This window comes from Cannabis sativa, chromosome 6 (assembly GCF_029168945.1).
Source record: "Cannabis sativa cultivar Pink pepper isolate KNU-18-1 chromosome 6, ASM2916894v1, whole genome shotgun sequence".
NCBI lineage: Eukaryota > Viridiplantae > Streptophyta > Magnoliopsida > Rosales > Cannabaceae > Cannabis > Cannabis sativa.
The window spans coordinates 54,473,359-54,496,244 of record NC_083606.1 but is presented as its reverse complement, the minus strand read 5'-3'; the positions used below and the strand labels follow the sequence as shown (position 1 = coordinate 54,496,244).

The 22,886-nt window shown below is 31.1% G+C and overlaps 1 long non-coding RNA gene across 1 annotated transcript; it reads right to left on the bottom strand.

The window, feature by feature from the left end:
- Positions 1 to 1,884: 1,884 nt before the first annotated feature.
- LOC115724642 (uncharacterized) lies at positions 1,885 to 8,507 on the bottom strand. Its single transcript, XR_004013239.2, has 3 exons — positions 7,969 to 8,507; positions 2,705 to 2,761; positions 1,885 to 2,133 (listed from the first exon to the last, which is right to left on the bottom strand). It is a non-coding gene; the product is annotated as an uncharacterized LOC115724642 (long non-coding RNA).
- Positions 8,508 to 22,886: the final 14,379 nt, after the last annotated feature.

Genomic DNA, 22,886 nt, shown 5'->3' with positions numbered 1-22,886 from the left:
CCCAACACCAGAAGCATTAGCCTTCCGTTTGTGATCAGGGTTACCACTGTCGGTCCCCTTACTGATATTACTACTAGCAGGAGGGTTCGATGTCGTGATGACATCCTTTACAGTCTGCTCTTTCACTACATGTTGCTTAGCCTCCTCAACAATTAAGGCTAGCTCTACAACTTTCTTGAACAAAGTGTCATGTGAAGTGGTAATTTTTAAGTCCCGACTGATTGTGGCATTCAGTCCTCTCACATATTTCTATTTCTTGGTGAAATGTGGGGGCACCAAATCACCAACAAACTTGGACAACCGATCAAATTCCAGAGTGTATTCGACCACAGACATCTTCCCCTGAGTTAGTTTCACAAAGTCTTCCATGTGTGAAGTCATCACAACGATGTTATAAAATTTTTCTTCAAACAAATTCTTAAACTCATCCCAAGTCATTAAACTGACGACATGAGTCTGTCCCACAATATCCCACCAGACGCGGGCATGATCTTGTAATATGAAAGCTGCACAAATCACTCTCTCTGTTCCCGTCAAGGATACAGGTGATTGTACTCATCCACTACTCAGCCTTAATTATGTCAGTACCTCCCAGAAAAGTTGGCGGTTGCAGCTTCACAAACCATTCAAACACAGAATCTCTATGCGGCATCATAAACCCCTGGTTACCCATCACTAGCACAGGTGCTGGTGGTAACCCTTGCTCAACAGGGGTAGCTGATGCCGGTTCCCTTAATCAACGCAACTCTTCCTCTTGATGAGGTATGATACCTCGCATTTCTTGGAACATCTGCTATCAGTCAATAGGAGGATTAGCATTGCCAACCCCCACATTATCCTTTGGATTCTGTGGAGGTGCAGGCGGTGCCGGTGGATTGGTTTGGTCAACCCCAAGCTCTACTTGCTCGCCCTGTGGTCTAAATGATTGCGGATGGTCCATTTTACAAGTACCCCTGTAATCAACAACCCCAACGAGTTAAGAACTAATACCACACTTATGCACTCGTTGCCTTAAACCCTAACTCAACAATTTACTCAATATAAATAAACACTTAATCATATAGAATTTAAAGCATGGCATCAAATATCATATAAATACTCTAGATGCTTACATAATGCCTAAAATGGAAAGCGGTAAATAATTGATCACATAAGCAGTAAAGTATTTACTCTCAACACTTACTGCACCATGAGTCGAGCTTATCCCTGACGATTATTGTACATGTTCGGCCGGTCTACAGGAAGTTTAAAAACATTGGCGCTCTGATACCATTTGTAACATCCCCGCTTCAAGCCTCCATTGGGCCCTTACACCCACAGAATGAATGGCTCTTATACACGAGTACGATACTATGGCTGCTTCATGGACTAATGACTGACCCTACAGACCAACACGAGTGTTTTCAGCGTGCTTTGTCCTCACTCACACGCTTCTTGGGAAAACTTCCCAGGAGGTCACCCATCCTGAAATTGCCCCAAGTCAAGCACGCTTATCTATGGAGTTCTTTCGTGATGGGCTGCCGAAAAACAAGGTGCACCTTGTTGATATAGATAGTACCAATCAATCCATTTGAGCCCTCTTCAACTGTAAAGTCCCATACCTACACAGTCTTAGAATCTTCTCACTTGACCTTCCCTAGGCAGTGTGGGATTGCACATCTTACCCGGTGTTTCCCCTTACGGATCACAGGACTACTGACTGTCACAATCACCCCCCCTTACGGGGTCCGATATCCTCGTCAACCACACTTCCGGCTCAATCAAGGCTCTGATACCAAACAGTAACGCCCTAACATTTAGGCACGCTACCCAAGATGATTAAGAAACCCTAATCCTCCAAAGGAGATTACTAATAAAATAAGCGTAGAAATTAAAATTTTAACGAAAATAAAATGAAAATAAACTTGTAATAATTTTAACCTTACAAACAAAAGTTACATGTTTTGGGATCCAAAAAATTGCTTTGCAAAATATTACAAGTCTTTTTCCTTAGCCGACCTAAGTGGCAAAACAGAGTTACAAAAGTTTCAACACTGGTAGACCCCAACCCACTTGGTCTAGTGTGGCCCGAACATGTACATTCATCGCCCAGCTCCCACACTCATGGCTGATTAGAAATAAATTTACCCTTTCCTGCACAGTAGAGCACCCATGAGCAAAGCCCAACAAGACAGTAAAATATATCAATAATCATAAATACACATCACATAAATATTAATGCCATTTCATTTTTGTCTGTATGATACAGACCTTCATGTTACGCTCACATGCCTATCTATGTCTATGTGGCATAGGCCCACGTGTTACGCTCACACGTCTATTTACATTAAGGCCTTAGAACGGTTCATCTCGGTTCTAGTTCCCGAGTCCAACCTAATTATGTCTTGAACACATAACCCTTTACTTCAATAGAAATTTATATATATCATGGCATAACAATTACATATTAACAATTTACTTTAGTAATAACCCTAAGCCAATTAATCGCTCACTCTAGAGTAATAACTCTAATCCCAGTTTCTAGTTTCTCATATGCATCACATTTCATATAAGCGCCATTGTGGATACCTCTACGTTCTAACTACTGTCTTACCTGATGTCCCGCATGTTAGACATTTATACGTATAAACTGAAATATATGTATGTGTACATAAAATGCAGAATAAACAAATATATATACTATATAACTTAAGGATTGAAATACCTCCAGCCATTGATTCTCTATCTTCAAACCCACATAAGCTTTGATCTGCAAAGGAAACTAGTTGATGTGGGTAATTAGGCTTCCTCATATTTTGACAATTAATTCAAGATTCAATGAATATAAAATATTCATTTATCACAAAATCAATACTTTATTTTATTTCCTTAATTAGAAATATTCTAATATTCTCCCACCTAGTCAGCATTTAAACTAAAACATTCAAACCCAAACGTTCCTCATTATATAATAAACATACAAATCATAGCCACATGTTCTCATTATAAGTCGAGTATTATCTTCCATGTATTACAATACATTTACTATATAACAATGTACTTTATGTGGCAATGTACTTAAGCGAATAAACCCTAAGCCTTATGTTTATTCTGGTCCTCTTATGATAATTTTCTCAGAATTAAGGTGCACATAAATATGAGAAAATATCGAAATTAGAGTTTCATTGAATAATTTATGGTTGTACAAATAAAAAATTGCATATGGGTTAGCTAAATCCCATATTTACTTTATGATCCTTGAATTTGTGTTGCACCATGCCTTTATTTAGTCAAGCATATGTGATTACCCAATTCAGTTTGCGTGATAAATGACCACTTATCACACATTTTTATGACTAAATACTTAATGTCGATATGCTAGCTTCGACCAGTACTCTTATAATTATTAGCCATAAATATTGTAGCTGAATTTATCGCAAAATTTTCTTAATGACCTAATGAAATTGTAATTCTCAACTCTAGGCCTATTATGAAACTCTATAATACATCATACAAGATGTATCCTCAAAACAATAAATGAATCTGACTTCTATAGTAGAAATAGCAATCAAGATTCTCTACAATATAACTTACTGGTAATTTAAAAGACGTAATAAAATATTGATTTACGTGAATCAATATAACCAGTGAAGTATGTTAGAATCTAATTGGTTAACTATATTTCCAGATGGTCAATTCATCTTAACAAAATATGCATGAATATAATTTTTAGTATCTTAAAGACACCTCATTACTTTGTATGAAAAATAAAGTGGTCTTAACTTTATTTATTCTGATACTACTTAACGATCCTGCAACAAATGCAATACAAAGTCTTATTCAGACTCTTAGGCATACATTAGGCTTCAAAAATTAGAAGAAAATGAATGTTCTTAATTTATTCTCACTCCAGATCATTTTTCAGATGCTGGTTCGAGTTGAATTTATCACACTTAAAGATAAAAGATATATCAGATGAATAATACATAATTTTATTTAATCATAGATGATGTGGCTACTCTCTAATTAATTAAAATTATATATGTTATTTATATTCATTATCTCAAAATAATAATTTGAGATATGAATTATTTCACCTCATATAGAAAACTTTTATTATCATTTGCAAGTAACATATTGTCTATATATAAAATAAATATTACTTTCACTAACCTTCTCGTATATAACTATTTCCATAATTCTCTTTTCAAACCTAAAGGAAAAGATGATATAATACCAATTTGTGAAACATTTATTTTAATCTATAGGTAGACACTTTAAGCTTGCATATGTTCACCACTATTAGAGAAAAAATTTTATGGCAGTCTGTATATCTTCTCCTCTAGTTCATTGTTTGGAATTTATTAATGAATTGAAACGAGCAACAAATGCCAAGATCTATAATAGAATCTTATATAAAGACAAGTGAGAATGTAAATCTCCTTTGTTATTGATTCTTAGTTGAAAATGAACTTCTTAGCAATGAATATTCTTTTAAAATCTTTATGTTTCTCAATGTTGCCTAATGAATATTATTGGTGAAAAAACCTATGTTTAATTAATATTCTCCACCCCATCAGGCAACTTTACTAAAGATAAACTTTATTGCTCTTTAAGATATTCATTTCTTCATTTATGGCATATTGTACTACAATTTTAATTCTTTGCATTCCATAATTTAATTTGTGTCTCAAATTAATATTGTAGTTGAACTCTTATTACAAAATGCAATCACTAGAAAATATTGATCTTATTGTTCTAATAAGGCATGTTAAGGATGGACCAACAAACTCTTAAAAGAGCAAATGGTTCAATATGCATGTTATTTTAGAAATTGTAAGCAATTACTAAATAACATAACTTATTAGAATTTTATCAATGACTTGTGGATTATTAATGATTATTTATGAATTCTTAATAACTATTAACCTTAACTTAAGAGTTGTTGTGAATCATATTTAATCTAATACTTGAGGTGGAAGTTTGAGAAAATATGAATGATCTTTCTCAGAAACTACGTTCCTAGAATGATCTTTCTCAGAAACTAGGTTCCTAGATCGATCACTCCCACTGATCAAGTCAACTCTTAATTCTACAATTCTAGTATTGTGAGATGGATAATAAAATATGTAACCCTTAGACCTTATAGCTTTTAAGATGAAATGCTCATTTATGGTATTTGGGCCCATATCTTTTCTTTGACAATTGTACTCTAACTGTATACGAGTATTTCTAAAATGTGTACATGTCATAAAGTCAATTTTTAACCTTATCATAACTCAAAATATGTTTGAGAAACAACTTTGGTTAGAACACAATTCGATATGTACACTCCCATTGAAGAGTGTCAATTGACAGAGATTTAGGAAAGTTTGGAGTTTGCTATGTAGGCTCCACCCTATGTCTAAAAAATGCTTAGTTTCTTAAATCTGTCACACACTATAATTTGGGTGTACCAAGCATATGTATCGGGAAATGAACCCATGCTTTTAAAGAAACTTTGCAAATGGACTGGAATTTATCCATACTCACGAATTTTAATGTAGTATTCTCCATTTTATATTTGATCTTACTATCTTAATGTGCAAAATGCACTATTTCTCTACTTAAGATTTAAATGTCTTTGACACATATAAATCTATACTTTTGTAGAAATATAATTTATGTGAGTAATCGTTAAAAATGAGATGCAAAATTTGAGTCCATGTCTTCAAAATTAAATGACTTGTATGATTTCTAATATGATAGAATTCTAATGTGCACCTATTTTGACTTGTTGGAATACATATAAAGTTAGTAAAATCAAGTGTAATGAATATCCCCACCATTTACTAATATTTATTCTATTTATGGAGATATGTTCCATAATCTTTGGTGCTATAATGTAGAAGAATTCTTATTAATAACACATTTCTTATTATCAGATTGAACTTACATATCTTTATGAGTGACATCATTTTGTAGTAAAGACCTCTAAATGTGTCTAAATCAAGTTTCAATAGAATATTGGAACATAAAGGTCTTTGCTAATTTAAAAACAAAGCCACTACTATATTGCTTGTTCCTTAAACTTCTAAATGTGAGAACTCATCTTGTATGTGGATAAGATTTGCTCACAGTTACTGACTTTCTTAGGTTTATTTGTAAACCTTGCAAGAAATTATGAATGTGGAATAACAATCTAAAATAATCCACTATGTGTTAATAATCACATTAACTATATTAGAATGAATTCATACACAATAAATTAAAATTTATTGGTGATAATAAAGTGTGATTTATTTTTATTAATTATACAGTAAAAACTGTACATTTTATATGAAATTATCAGAATAAATTTTTGAAATTTCTGCTGGTATGGTAAAAATTTATGAATAGTGATGTAATAAAATTACATATATAGTTTTGAGGTTTAAATGAATCATATTTTTACCAATGAATAAACATGCTTAAATATGAAATCTTATTCAACAAAAATTGCTTGTGTGCTAAATTTTTAATTTAATAAGATTAGATTTAGATGTAGATTATGATAGATTTAAACAATTTATGAAAAACTTAAAGTTTAATATTTCTATCTCAATGAAAGGTATGAAACACTTAATTATTTATAAATGTTTCAAAATTTTATACTTTATGATAAAATTATTAAATTAAATCTACATAAATCCATGCTGGATAAATTAAGAGAATTTAATTTAACATATTAATTGTGTAAATATAATAAAATTCCTAGAGCTTGTTTGGCTGTGTTTTCAGTTTTCAGTTTTTAAAATTGTGTTTTTAACAGTGAGAATAGAAAACAGTTTTTGTCATTTTAAAATTTTAATGGTGTTTGGCACAAATTTTTAAAAACTGTTTTTAGATTTTTTCTTACGAAAAAAATCAATATTTTAGCACCATACCATGACATTAACCCATCCGGTTCTAGGTTCGGGTATGGTTTCGGGTTTAGGATTCGAGTATGTGAGCAAAATATAAAATATAATATTTTAGACAAAAAAAATTATTTTTAAAAATTGAAAACAACATTTTGATGTTTTCTGTTTTCTAGTTTTTTAAAACTCAATTTTTAAAAAACAGTTTTAAAATTTTTTGCCAAACGACTCCTAATAGTTTTTAAAAACTGTTTTTAGTTTTAAAAAACAGAAAACAGTTTTTAAACTGTAAAGCCAAACATCCTCCTAGTTTTCAGCCACGAAAATGCATCCAAAAATACCAATTTTCATGCTATATCAACCCACAATCATACCAAACTTTCACCTAGCATAAACACATTAATTAGAGAGGAATTACACCTAATTCACTCTCCAACAATACCAAAAACCAGCACCAAATTTCAGCCCCAAAATTAAACAAATTCAACACAAATTTTCATATAATTCAAAGTCATACACCACTAACTAGAAAGTTCTAAAATAGGGCATTAAAATACATAAAATATGCATCAAAATCAAACCATATACTCCTCAAAGTTCAGATTTAACAACATCTAAACTAAGCTCCAAACCAAGAGCCTAAATCCATAAAACTCCAACAATAAAGACTTGCTCATCCAAGTCAAAATCTCAAGCTTCAAGCAAAATAAATTCAGAGCTATAAATCATAATATAAACACTAAATATAACTCAATTAATCACACCCAAAGCTTACCCAAAGCAAAGATCAAGAGTTTAAGACACTACAAGTTCATAACATCAAGAACAACCCAATTAAGACATACATGCAATTCAAGAACTTGAAAATCCCCACATGCTTCAACATCATCCAACAACAATAAATTGGGATAAAAATTAGATTTCTAAACTTGAAAAATAACCCTAAAACTTGCTAACAACATAGGTGCGAAATCCATAATTAAACAAGTTCAAGTTACAAAGAAATCACCATTAGCTCCCCTTTTCAACCCTCATGCATTCAAAGCCCAAAAACATTACTCTCAACAAATTTCAGCAATGGAAAAATTAAATTTAAAATAATAATTACTACCTCAAATTATAGCAAGAACAATCCTCAACACCTCCAAATTCCAAGCTCCAAAAGTTAGCAAAAATTCAAGCTGTTTCTCAACAAAAATCAAAACTTAGAAAAGAAGTTTAGGGAGAGAGAGAGAGAGAGAGGTCGGCTGGGTGTTGAAAAATCAGAAAATAAAATCTCTTTCACAAATATTCCATTTAATACAAATAATACATGTAGGCCAAATTATCATATTGCCCCTAGGGCCATATAACACAATTAAAAGCATTCAAGGACAAAATGGTCATTCATATCACAAATAAACTCAAAAAAAAAAAAAAATCAGATTATTCACACATAAATAAAATGTCAATAATTTATCCTAGAATTATATTTCGGTCCCAAACCCAGTTCGGCCTGAAATACCTGGTTGGGACTATACCGCGCCAAATTATCAAAATACACCTGAAAAAGGACACAGTAGATATATTATATATTAATATAGTTCATAAGCACGTAAATAAATTAAATTCACAGTTTTACCCTTCTCGGGTCAAAATTACTAAAATGCCCCTGGCTCACTAACGGGGTCTTAACATGTCATTTCGCATATTAATTCGCATATGATAAATTATATAATAATATAATTCTATAATAATACTCAATTAACTAGTTAGGGTTTTGCTAATCCCTTTCCTTAATCCTAGGGTATTACATCTAGACTATACTCAATACACTACAAAATCTCTATGGCACACATATTTTGATTAGACATGGACATAATGTAACAAACGAACTAGCAGACTTATAGAACTTATTATTGATCTTGTAAGTGTTCCAATAAATATGTTACTATTATAATAGTAACTTGATACCAGTAAAAGTTCTTGGACATATAATCACAGTACCTTATCTTAGTGGGAGGATTTTAAAATTCCAGTCTATTATTATTTGGATAACACTAGTGATAGCCTACTATGATATGTTCAAGATAGGAACTTTAAAATAAAACAAAGAAAAGTTAATCTAACCATTTACATGGATAGTAATAACTTATCAAAAGAATAAGGATAAGATAAGAAATTTTACAATGGCTATTGGAATGACTCAAGCGAAATTCCTAGTCCTTATAAAATATTTTATGGTATCTATAGTGATTACTTAGTCTTAAGCAAGTATTTTATATTCATGTTAATACTAGAATACTATGTTGATGTCTTAGTCTAGAAGGAACTTAATGTTTTAGACTAAGATAAAATATCACAACAAGAGGTCTCTAAGTACCAATAGTAAGAGGTTAAATGTACACTTGTGTATGAATTTAACCAGACTTCTACTGTTGAGTGGGAGCCATCTAAGATATAATCAAACAAGGAACATTGGGAGACAATCAACAAAGAATCTCTGAAAGTGACCTTTATGTTAGATGATAGGGGTGTATATTAGAATCCTTATATCTACACTAACTCAGAACTTAATATCAGAGATGGAGGTTACTCCGAGGTGGAAGAATTATTTTAGAAGAGTGTAAAAATGCATCTATAATAATTTAGTTCCACCAGTAAAACTATGTAACTTAGTTTCTTTGAAAAGCATTGGATAGAATTAGAGATTTGTCTTCTGTTCATTCAGATACACTTAATAAGCAGTATAGAATTCAATATTCCTAGAGGAGTAATACGTATAGAAAAGTAGGGCTAAGCATTGATCGGTTTGGTCAGTTTTTTCCCTCATAAAACTTTAACTTTCGGTTTTTCGGTCTGGATTGGTTCAATCCAAAATCGACACATCAATTTAAAAACCATCCTGAAACTGACCAAATTGAACCGCGGTTCAGTCGGTTCAAACTGCCAAAACTGAATTTTGTTTTGCTATAAAATATAGTCCAATTTATTATATAAACCCATTATTCTTAAATCTAAAGCTACAATCATATAGACACTTTCTTTAAAAAAATGCTACAACCATACAAATTATTTGTTCAAAGACCAATTATAAACACATGATTCTACATATTATAAGTGCAACCATATAAATTAAAATATGTAGTTAAAAATCTAAAGTCTAAAACACAAATCAAATATAAGTCCACATTAAATACATTATTCCACAACCAAAAAAAAAATGAAATACATTAAAGCAATTGTAGAAAATAGAGTCCAATCCAACAAGCAAAGCAACCATGGTCCATGATCACCACCTACACTTATAAAAAACAAGAATACACAATTAAAGAAATGATTTATGAAAGTACTATTAAGAGAAATAAAGCTTAAAAGTAAAAAATCAATTTTTCATTAATTACCTAGAGATTTTTGTTGATTTTTTCTGTCTCACTTCCACTTCCATGATCACCAGCCTCATTTTTTCTATTTAAATTAGAGTATACATATGATACGTGTACACATATGTAAAGATGCATTGCTCTTTTCTCAACAATGACATACAATAAATCAAAGTTCATACAATATAATACAAGTATAGTTTATTGAAATATGATACAATATTTGTTTAATGTATATATATATTCCATGTAACAGTAGTTACTGAGAGAAAAAGATAACAAATACAAGTAAAATAATATACTAAGAACAACACACACTTACTGTAGACATTGTTAATTTTTTCTCAGAGAAGAAGGTTTATTAGCTGTTTAACACAATAATAAAGATAAAAATAGACACTTTCTTCTGCTTAGCACTATAACATTATGTCAAGGGATTATTGAAAATCTTGTGTACATAATATAGAGAGAGTGAGAGTCATGATGAGCTAAAACAGAGGAGCCTTTGGGTTTTGAAAAGAGAGACTAAATTAATTAAATAGTGTTGAGTGTTCACCCATACGACATAATTAATATAGCCAAATTAGCATTGCATTGCATTCATTCCTTCAACTAAGCATTACTTGAAATAGTGTACCATTACTAGAAATTAATATAGGCAAATTGAAATAAATAAAGGATAATACATGTATGTTGCAAGTCGGGAAACACCTGATTGATAATAAAAGGAAACACCACAAGTGTTTGACAAATTTTTCAGAACAAAAATTTTACTTGTAATTTTTCTTAGTAAGCTCTACATATGAACTTCAATCTCCTATATAGTTAATAAAACCGAATGTTTATATATATATATATCTATATATATAAATATATATATATAGTGTGTGTGTGAGAGATCTTCAAATAGTGCTTAAATTATGGAGAAAACTTTATAGCCTAATCAGAACTCCATTTCAAATCCTTTCACGCATAGGATTTTCAACTAGAAACACACACTCTTAAATCTAAAAAATTAAAGAGAGATCAATGAAAAGCACCGGTTGTTGTTGGACTTGGAGGAGTAGTAATGCAAGCCATTCCAACACAGCCCAATTCAAAATTTAATCAGATTTGTTAGAAAAACACCTGAAACCTAAAAATAGTTTAAACTAGGGATGTACATAGGTTGGTTTGGGCATTTTATCCTATATATTTTCTAACCCAATCTAAAGTTCGGGTTGCTAAAATTTAAGTGCAACCCGCCCAATTTAAAAGAAAATCTGTAAACCGACCAACGGTTTGGGCAGTTTGGTCGGGTTAGCCCGCTCAAACCGGCCAAACCTTTTTTATTGGTTTCAAAGTCAAAGTCAATAAAAATTAAAAAGATAAATTAAAAATATTAGATTCCACCAAAGCACAACACAATATATATGACTTTAAAATTAACAATTAAGTATATAACTTTATATTATTATATATTTAATCATTTATGTTATATATAGTAAAAACTAAAAAGTAAAAAAAAAAAATCCAAAGTCGGGTTGGTCAGGTTTTTAATTGGGCGGGTTGGACGTATTTTTAACCGGCCGCCCAATTAATAGATTGGGCAGTTTGTAATTTTTTTGGGTTATTTCGGTTTGGTTTGGGCAGTTTACGATTTTTTTTGTACAACCCTAGTTTGAACTTTGAAATTAAATTTGAGAGAGAGATAGAGATCTGAGATGAAAAAAAAAAAAAAAGATGATGAAGAAGAAAAAGTAAAAGAACTTACCAATACCAGTCTTGTCTCTGTCTTGTAAAGAAACGCATTCAATCTTCCATTCTCAAATGATGCTTGAAGAGAAGAGAGTTTGGGACTTTAATGGAAAATGGAGAGACTAGAGAAGAGACTGAGAGTCGTGAGCCTGAGCCGTGAGTGAGTGACGAGTGAGATTTGAGCTTTAGCTTTGATTGAGTGAAGAGTGAGCTTTGAGTTATGATTTTAGGGTTTTGAGTTTGAAGCCCTAGCAATAGCAGAAGAAAATTACTAAGGATTCTAAAGAAGAAACAATGGAAGAGATGACTATGGGTGGGGAGGGTGAGACAAGTTACGAGAAAGAGAAAGTTTTGGGGTTTTTGTCTTTTTGTTAAATTTGTACTATTATATTTATTATTATTATATAATACTATAAATGTTAAATGTTATATGTGTATATATGTATAATTGTGCACGCCTTAAATAAAATGAAAGTTTTATGTATATGTATAAAGTCGGTCGGTTACGGTTTTAGTGGTCGGTTTAGAACCCAAAAAAATCTGATTGTTTAATGGTGGTTTTGGCTGTCGTCGGTTTTTTTCAGTTTCGGTTCCAGCAGTGTTCGGTAGGTCAGTTTGACCGGTTTTTTCAGTTTTCTGGATTTCATGCTCAGCCCTATAGAAAAGTGATGTTGCATAATATTTTATGAACACAAATGAAGTAATAGTGGATGAAGCAGCTACTTACCACAACGATACAGTTCCTGTAATTTGTGTTTAGTCAAACACACTACATTTGATTTGGATATCAAGACAATGAATTGATTGAAATGCACTTCTTGTTTTATGTTAATGCAAGTGGGAGTTTGTTGGTATTTTATGTCCTAAATAAAACTCATTTTAATTTAATCTTATTTGTTATCAATAGAAGATTAGAAATTATTTATGTTTTTAAGTTTATGGTTTAATATACAATTTTTGTTAAATCCAGAACATATAGTTATTCACAATTACAGTGATGTCAACACAATAGAAGGTAATTTTGATTATATGTTTCAAAAGATAATGTCCCATGATTCATCATTGCACTGAATTTATATTGATGTGATAGTCAGCGATAAAGCTTACTTACACCTTGGATAAGTGTTATGTTTTTTTCCAAGACATTGGCAAAGTATGCTAGTACCAGATGTATAGAGTATACATTGGACTGGGACCAATATTGATCTCGGTAAAGATATTATAATCTTACCGTTGTATCTTTCTAAGTCAATATCATTGGTTGATCTTAGACCAAAAGATCTTAATCCTAATATGGTTAGGTTCAATCTCAAGAGTGTTATTTATGTTCTTAGAGTTGTTCGTTGAAGCTCGTACGGGTGAACACATACATCTTCGGAACATGATAATACAATTGAGTGAGAGTGCTAATCAAAGATACAGAATCTATAACTTCTATTTGGACATAGAAGTGAAATGATGATTTCCTTCAAGCTTGGCTTAATAGAGATAAATAGAAGAACTCTTATTTCAGTAATTATATTAGTTTAGTTAAATATCATTTATAAAAACCTAAGTGTTTTATGTATAAAATACATTGAGGGGTGAAATAGTAAATTTATCCCTACTCATTGTAAAGCATCTATAAAGGATCTTTGATTATTGAGATTAGAACGACGGATAATTTCATAGCGTATCTATATCGTTGAACATATAGAGTGCTCTATTTAATTGAGAGTGCAATTCTAAATCTATAGTTGTGCAATGAAGAATTAATAATTTCTAAATCTACTTATTGGAAGCTTGGTTACATATGCCCATGGTCCACACACTAGTTGAGACAATAATGCTTGTAAGGCTCAGTTTATTAGTTTTAATTAATCAATTCTAATTCTAAAATTAGACTATGTCTTATTTAGAAATTTTCACTAAGCAAGGGCTTAAATGTGAAGAAAAAAAAGAGATTTTAGGGTTTATTTATTAATAAAGAGACTTTATTAAGTCTAATTAATAAATAAATTAAATGATATTTTATTTAATAATTAATTTTAATTATTAAATAAGTAGTTTTGGCATTTAAATGATTAAAATTGGAAAATATGACATTTGTGAAAGAAAATGATAAATTGTTGAATAAAAATGGAAAAATTTTAATTTAGTGGGGCCCATCTTATGGTCGGCCACTTAAGGTGATTTTTAGCCAATTTTTAACATTTTTTAATGTCATATAATTTAAATCTAACCCTAGGAGAAATCCTCTAAAAGGAATAAGATGGTTCTCATTCTAGTTTTCATTATTTGCCAGACAACTAAAGACGCATAGTTATAGAGTCTTTAATTCTCGAGCCTCACAGTTATAGAGTACATGCCCACACATAGCAAGTCTTATACTCAATCATAGTGTGTAAGACTATGAAGAATTCAACACCTGAAGGAGAATCGGCCTCGGATCTTGAAAATATTCTGCGACAGAAAGGAACAAGGGTTAAAGATCTGAGTAGAATGAGACATTTAATTCCACTAAAATTAATGTAAGGTTTCTTGAACTTTATATGTGTTTAAATTCCATTATTTTAGAAATTCATATTTAGGATGTTAAACAACAGACATGGTAGTAAATCTAGATCCTAGTAAAATAATCCCCAACAACTGGCATCAGAGCCATGTGTTAGCCCAAGATATGTTTCCAAGAGGGGGGGTAAATTGGAAATTTAAACTAATTTCATAAATTTAAAAACTCCAAAGATAATTCATGCAAATATTCAAGTTTAATGCAATAACAAAGATAATCACAAGTGTAAACAAATAACAAACTTGAAATGTAAAGACTTTAGGGATAGAAATTGCAAACTCTTGATTTTTACAAGGTTCGGTAGAACTAAGCCACCTACGTCCTTGGTCTTCAAAGCTATGGACCTAGCTTTGAGTTCCACTATCGAGCCAAGTTAACGGGCTTGACTAACCCTTACAACTGGGGAATTTTTCACCAAGGCTTTTCCCAAACCTCTCACAATAGTTTTCTTCCAAGGACTATCAACCTCACCGGATTCTTGAAGTGCCAATCTCACTATCAGATTGTTGTAGTGACAATCTTACTCTTCTCGGGTTGTTTACAAAACCGGTGTCAACCTCACCTACAACCGAGTTTTTTTTCTACCGGTGCCAACCTCACCTCTCAATACATTGAATATGTAATTTTTAAATACAAAGCAAACTCTCTCTAATAAGATAAAAAACAATGTAAAATCCTAGAGAGAATTGCAAGCACACTAGAGAAGATAAAAACAAGTTTGGCTCAAGTGTGTGTAGTTGGTGTGTTTATGAAAAGATGATAATTCTTTAGCTTAGAACACTTAGAATGATGTTATATGATGAATAGAAGCTCAACATGTTGGAAATTATTTTACCAAGATCTTAGATCCACTTACAAGTATGTTGATTAACACCCTAAATATGAACTTCTAAAACGATTATAAATTAAACACATATAAAGTATGAGAAACCTTACATTGGGTGAAGCGGAATAATATGTCTCCCTCCGTTCAGATCTCTAACCCTTGTATCCTTTCTATCGCAGAGTATTATCAAGATCTGAACCTGGATCTCTTTCTCTCCTTTCTTTAGTGTTGAATCTCCTTCTTGCTGAATGTCTTTCTTCACGATCTTCTTCACTATGATTGAGGTATCACTTGTTGTGTGTGGGCACTACTCTATCACTAAGAGGTTCGAAATTATTCGAGGAAGAAGAAGAGGGTCAAGGTGGCGGCTAGGTTTAGAGAGAGAAGGCTCAGGTTTTTCTCTGAAGGAAACAAGATGTGAACGTGTTATATTTCCTGAAGCCTTCACTATCTATTTATAGCGTACCACATAGGGTTAGGCTTGAATTATTTGACATTAAAATAATGAAAATATCAGATGATATTTCCTATAAAAGTGGCCGGCCAAGGCTATATGGATTTGGGCCTCACTTTTGCAAATTTTGCAGTTTTATCAATTCTGCATCTTACTTTCTCAAAAATGCCAATTTTCAAATTCAACCATTTAAATGCCAATTCTAACTATTTAATAACTATAAATAATTATTAAATAATATTGTCATTTATCATATTTATTAATTGGACCATACAAAGTATCTTAATTAACAAATATGCCCTAAAAACTCTTTCTTTACAATTTCGCCCTTACTTAGTGAAAAATTCACAAATAGACATAGTCTAATTTGTGAATTATAATTGATTAATCAAAACCAATTAAATGAGTCTTACAAGTAATATTGTCTCAACTAGTGGGGGGACCATCGGTCTATATAACCGAGCTTCCAATAAGCAGATCAAGAATTTATAACCTAAATTCACTGACTTATTAATTCTTCGTTGAATCCACACATAGAACTTAGAATTGCACTCTCAGTACATAGAACGCTCTATATGTTCCACCATATAGACACATCATTAGTTATCCATTGTTATAATCCTAATTTGATCAATGATCCTCTATATGAATGATCTACATTGTAAAGGGATTAGATTACCGTAACACCCTACAATGTATTTTATCCTTAAAAACTTAACCCCGTATAAATGATATTTCAGCTATGTGAAATGAGTACTCCACCATTTATTTTCGTTTGGTCAAGCTCGAAGGAAATCATCCTTTACTTTCTATTCGCCAGATAGAAGCTATAGATTCCATATTTATGTTAGCGCTCCCACTCAATTGCACTACCGTGTTCCTAAAATGTACGTATCACCTTGACCCAAAAGTAGGTTTAACTAACAAATCAAAGAACACGAATAACACTCTTGAGATTGAGCCTAATCATATCAAGATTAAGATCATTTGATCTAGGATCAACTAGGCGATATTGACTTAAATAGATATTATGGTAAGTGTTGGGTTTTGTGCCCTAAATAAAACTCAATTCAATATAATCAGATTTACTTATTAATAAAGATCAGAAATAACATTTTATGTTGCATGGTTCACATGATTTATTTCATGATTATATGTATATAATGTATGAATTCTTTTTAAGTCCAGAAAATATGAGTTTTGCTAAAGATTATAGTGTTGCCAGCACAGTGGAATATAATCTTAATTATATGTTCAAAAGTTTATTCCCTGATTGTCAGAACACTGGATTTAGACTGACATGGTATAATCAGCGATAGGTATTCTTACACCTTAGAAAAGTGTTATGTCCTTTCCAGGACATTGGCAAAGTTTACCAGTATCGGATGTATGGAGTATACATCGGAAGGGACTGATATTGAACTTTGATTAGATATATTAAAACTTACCGTAATATCTATTCAATTCAATATCACCTGTTGATCCTAGATCAAATGACCTTAATCCTGATATGGTTAGGTTCGATCTCAAGAGTACTATACATGTTCTTTGATTTGTTAGTTAAGCCTACTTTTGGGTCAGGGTGATACGTACATTTTGGGAACATGATAGTATAATTGAGTGGGAGCGCTAACATAGATATGGAATCTATAACTTCTATTGGAACTTAGAAGTGAAACAATGATATCCTTCGAGCTTGGCTAAACAGAAATAAATGGTGGAGATCTCATTTCACTTTGCTAAAATATCATTTATACAGAGCTAAGTGTTTAAGGATAAAATACATTGAAGGTGTAGCGGTAACAGTAGTGCCTTTTCAATTTAGATCATCTATTAGAGGGTCATTGATCACATTAGGGTTATAATAATGGATAACTAATGGTGTGTCTATATCATGGAACATATAGAGCGTTCTATATGACTGAGAGTGCAATTCCAAGTTCTAAGTGTGGATTCAATGAGGAATTAATAAGTTAGGGAATTTACTTGTTAAATTCGGTTCGACTTATTGGAAGCTCGGTTATATAGACATTTGGTCCCCATACTAGTTGAGACCATACTGCTTGGCAGACTCAGTTAATTGATTTTAATTATTCAATTATAATTCTAAAAGTTAGACTATGTCTACTTTGTGAATTTTCACTAAGCAAGGGTGAAATAGAAAATAAAGAGTGTAAAGGGTATATTTGTTAATTGAGAAACTTTGATTAGTTTTTATTAATAAATAAAAATAAATGACAATGTATTATTTAATAATTAATTATAGTTATTAAATAATTAGATTTGACATTTATGTAGTTGAAAGAGAGAATTGGCAATCTTTGAGAAAATGAGAAACTAGAAATGATGAAATAGGAAAGTTGGAAAAGTGGAAGGCTTGTTTCCTCAATACATGGCCGGCCACCTTTGCTTCTATTTCTCATTTTATTTTTTATTTTTAAATGCCAAATAATTCAACTTTAACCCTATGTGGTATTCTATAAATAGAAGGTAAAAACTTCAGGTTTGACACAGACTTTACTGATTATTTTCTCAAACACTGGCAAGCCGCCACTCTCTCTCTTTTCTTCTCTGTTTTCAAAATTCCCATGAGTGAATGAGTAGTGCCCACACACATCAAGTGGTACCTCAATCATAGTATGTAAGACTATGGAAATTCTGCATCAAAGAAGGAGAAAAGAAGATCCAGATTCAGATCTTGATTATGCTCTGCTATAGAAAGGAATCAAGGGCTAGAGATCTGAATGGAAGGAGTCATAATATTCCGCTGCACCCACGTAAGGTTTTCTAACTTTATATGTGTTTATTTTCATTGTTTTATAATTCATATTAGGGTGTTAATCAAACATACTTGTTAGTAAATCTAGATCCTGGTAAAATAATTCCAACAACTGGCACCAGAGCCATGGTAATGATTTACTTTCATGTAATATGAATTAAAACGATGATTTATATGTTTTTGTGTTGATTTGGATGGTTTCATGTTGGTTTATGTGTTAGTTGATGAATGTTGATGTTGTACAGTACTTTTTTCCACGAAAAGTATTTTTTATATTTTTGAAAATATTTTATTTGGATTCCTTGTGAAAAATTAAGCAATTTTTGTTTTTACGGAACTCGATTCTGATGAAAAACGAAAAAGTTATGAATTTTGAAAAATCGGGAAACAATGGTGTCGAGGGTGGTGCTCATGCGCACCAGACCCTCGGTCACCAACCCATCCGCGCGCGCGTGAGCCTCGGCATGCACCCTGCAGACGCCGAAGTCTGCCGCACACGGGACCCTGCTCCCGCCGAGTTTTCTCGCCCATGTCACTACCTCCGCGCGCGTATGGGGCTGCTAGTAGCCTCCTGGGATGCTGTATGCAACCCCTCCTGGCAGCAAAACCCAAAAATTGCGAATTTTGGGGTTTTTTCCCCAAAAATCAAATTTTTTCATGGGATTGTTTCCTAAAATTCATTTTTTCATTTTTTAATATTTCTAAATTGAAATATTTCCAATTTTAAAATATTTTCAATTTGGAATTTTTCCAATTTTAAATATTTCCCTTTTTGGAATATTTCCAATTTTAAATATTTCCTTTAATGGTCAGATTTAAAATTTGTTAACTTATTTAATATTTATTTATTATTTAATTATAAGATTAGATATTTTGATATTTAACATATTTTAAATTAAAAGATAACTTTGTCTTTTTATTTAAAATATTATGTTAAAATTATCTTATATGACAAATTAAATAATTAATAAATTTGAAATTAACATAGATATTTTTATAGATATACTTACCATAATATTTTCAAATTCAAAATTTGTTATTTTGTTAAATATTTAATTATTTATAAATTATAAGTATAAAAATGATATTTTTTCTCTATATATATATATATCATTTTTTTCCTTATTGGAAATTTATAAATCATATCTTAAATATTTAAATAACTTAGATATTTTGTAGAAATTTGAATATGGCTTAATTTGAGATATTTTGACATATAATTATAGTAATTATTATTCATTTATTATTTTATTCCTAAAATAATAATTATCTAACCAAATCTATTTTAAAATTGGTTTATTTTATTAAATTATAAGATCAGAAAGTGATATTGAAGATTCTTTCTTTCAAATCATTGATCTTATTTGATATTTAATTTAATTTGATTCAAATAAACCTAGATATTTTAAAATTAGTTTCCTTTATTTGGTTAGTTTAAGAATAATAATTTAATTATATTAATATCTTATTTTCACATCTGTTACATGGACAATGTTTGTTTATTAATATTGTTTATTCAAAAAAAATTTTAACAAACCTATTATTTATCTAATCTAAATTGCTATGATTAACTTGTTGACAGATCCAATGATCTGATTTTAATCATAGTCCAATTGTCAATAGATCTTATAAATAATTTGTAATAGGTAAATTCTGTACTTCTTTCATCTGTGTAAACCTAGTAACATGATAGGGTCCATCCAAATCATTTGACCTGTGTGACCCTATATGTTTGCTATTGGGCTTAGATGCATATAAGAAGCCCATTTAAGTTTTTACTAAGTAAATGGACTAGGTTGCTAAAATAAATTTTGACATAAGTAAATTTATTTAGGTCCAATTAGATTTGGGCTTATTCAATGAATAACAATTATTTATTTAAAGGTTAAATTCCTCTCTTTTGGGCCTTGTGTGAGATTTGGGGGCCAATAGAAGTGTGTACGACATACTGAACCCAGCTCCCCCTTGTTGGAAATTATTTTACCAGGATCTAGATTTACTAACAAGTATGTTGGATTAACAACCTAATATGAATTCTAAAACAATGAAAATAAACACATATAAAGTTAGAAAACCTTACAGTGGGTGCAGCGGAATAATATGACTCCTTCCGTTCAGATCTCTAGCCCTTGATTCCTTTCTGTAGCAGAGCATCACCAAGATCTGAACCTGGATCTTCTTTTCTCCTCCTTTGATGCAGAAATTCCATAGTCTTCCATACTATGATTGAGATACCACTTGATGTGTGTGGGCACTACTCATTACTCAAGCATTTCGAAATTACAAAGAAGAAAAGAGAGAGAGAAGGTGGCGTGTGAGGCTTTTCTGAGAGAAACAAAATGATCAAAGATGTATGTCTTAGTTTCCTCAATCCAACACTTTCTATTTATAGAAAACCCTCTAGGTTTAGGTTAGAATTGCATGGCATTAAAATAATGGAAACTACAAATGGAATTTCCTATGCAAGGGCCGGCCATACAAAGGGTATTGGGCCTCACTTTGCAACTTTCCCATTTTGTTATTTTCCATTCCCATTTTCTCAAAAATGCCAATTTTCCAATTTAACCTTTTAAATGCCAATTCTAATTATTTAATAACTAAAATAGATTATTAAATAATATTGTCATTTAATATATTTATTAATTTAGACATATAAAATATCTTAATTAATAAATAAACCTAAAATCTCTTTTCTTTACAATTTCGCCCTTGCTTAGTGAAAATTCATAAAGTAGACATAGTCTAACTTTTAGATTTTTAATTGATTAATTAAAATCAATTAACTAAGTCTTACAAGCAGTATGGCCTCAACTAGTATGGGGACCATGGGTCTATATAACCGAGCTTCCAATAAGTCGAACCGAATTTACCAAGTAAATTCCCTAACTTATTAATTCCTCATTGAATCCACACTTAGAACTTGGAATTGCACTCTCAGTCATATAGAAACGCTCTATATGTTCCACGATATAGACACGTCATTAGTTATCCATTGTTATAACCCTAATGTGATCAATGATCCTCTATATAGATGATTTACACTGTACAGGATTAAATTACCGTAACACCCTACAATGTATTTTATCCTTAAAACACTTAACCCTGTATAAATGATATTTCACCTAAGTGAAATGAGATCTCCACCATTTATCTTCGTTTGGTTAAGCTCGAAGGAAATCATCCTTTACTTCTATTTGCCAAATAGAAGCTATAGATTCCATATTTATGTTAGCGCTCCCCCACTCAATTGCATTACCGTGTTCCCAAAATGTACGTATCACCCTGATACAAAACTAGGCTTAACTAACAAATCAAAGAACACGAGTAACACTCTTGAAATTGAGCCTAACCATATGAGGATTTCGATCATGTGATCTAGGATCAACAGGTGATATTGAATTGAATAGATATTACGGTAAGTTTTAACATATCTAATCAAAGTTCAATATCGGTCCCTTCCGATGTATACTCCATACATCCGATACTGGTAAACTTTGCCAATGTCCTGGAAACGACATAACACTTTTCCAAGGTGTAAGAATACCTATCGCTGATTATACCATGTCAGTCTAAATCCAGTGTTCTGACAAATCAGGGAATCAACTTTTGAACATATAATAAAGATTATATTCCACTGTGCTGACAACACTATAATCTTTAACCAACTCATATGTTCTGGACTTAAAAAGAATTCATACATTATATACACATATAATCATGAAATAAATCATGTGAACCATGCAACATAAAATGTTATTTCTGATCTTTATTAATAAGTAAATCTGATTATATGAAATGAGTTTTATTTAGGGCATAAAACCCAACACCCCTCACATGAACTACCCCAATTGTGAAGGCCCATTTGCCTTATTTAAATAATTGTGTTAGGTTAATTATATTAGTCTAACCTAATTAAAATTGAATTAGCAACATAATTAACTTTTAAAATATATGAAATTTATTTTTCATTTTAATATTTTAAAGTTAATTTTAGAAAAACACTTTGTTAATGATATATTCTAGATAGTTATTTCTAGTACTAATTATTATTTCTAATATTAAATAGGAAAATATCAATGATAGTGAAATTAATTGTTTAATAATTAATTTTGGTACAATCTAAGTTTAGTATATTTTCCTAGTATTAAACTAGAATAAATAATTAAGTTTCCTCTATACTTAATTATTTATTTCTTGAATTTAATACACATAATTAAATTAAAAATTTCAATATCTAAGTGGATTTTCATCATGATACTTAAATATTGTTATTTTCATGTTATTTAATTAAAATTGAAAATTATCTTAAGTTTGGAATCT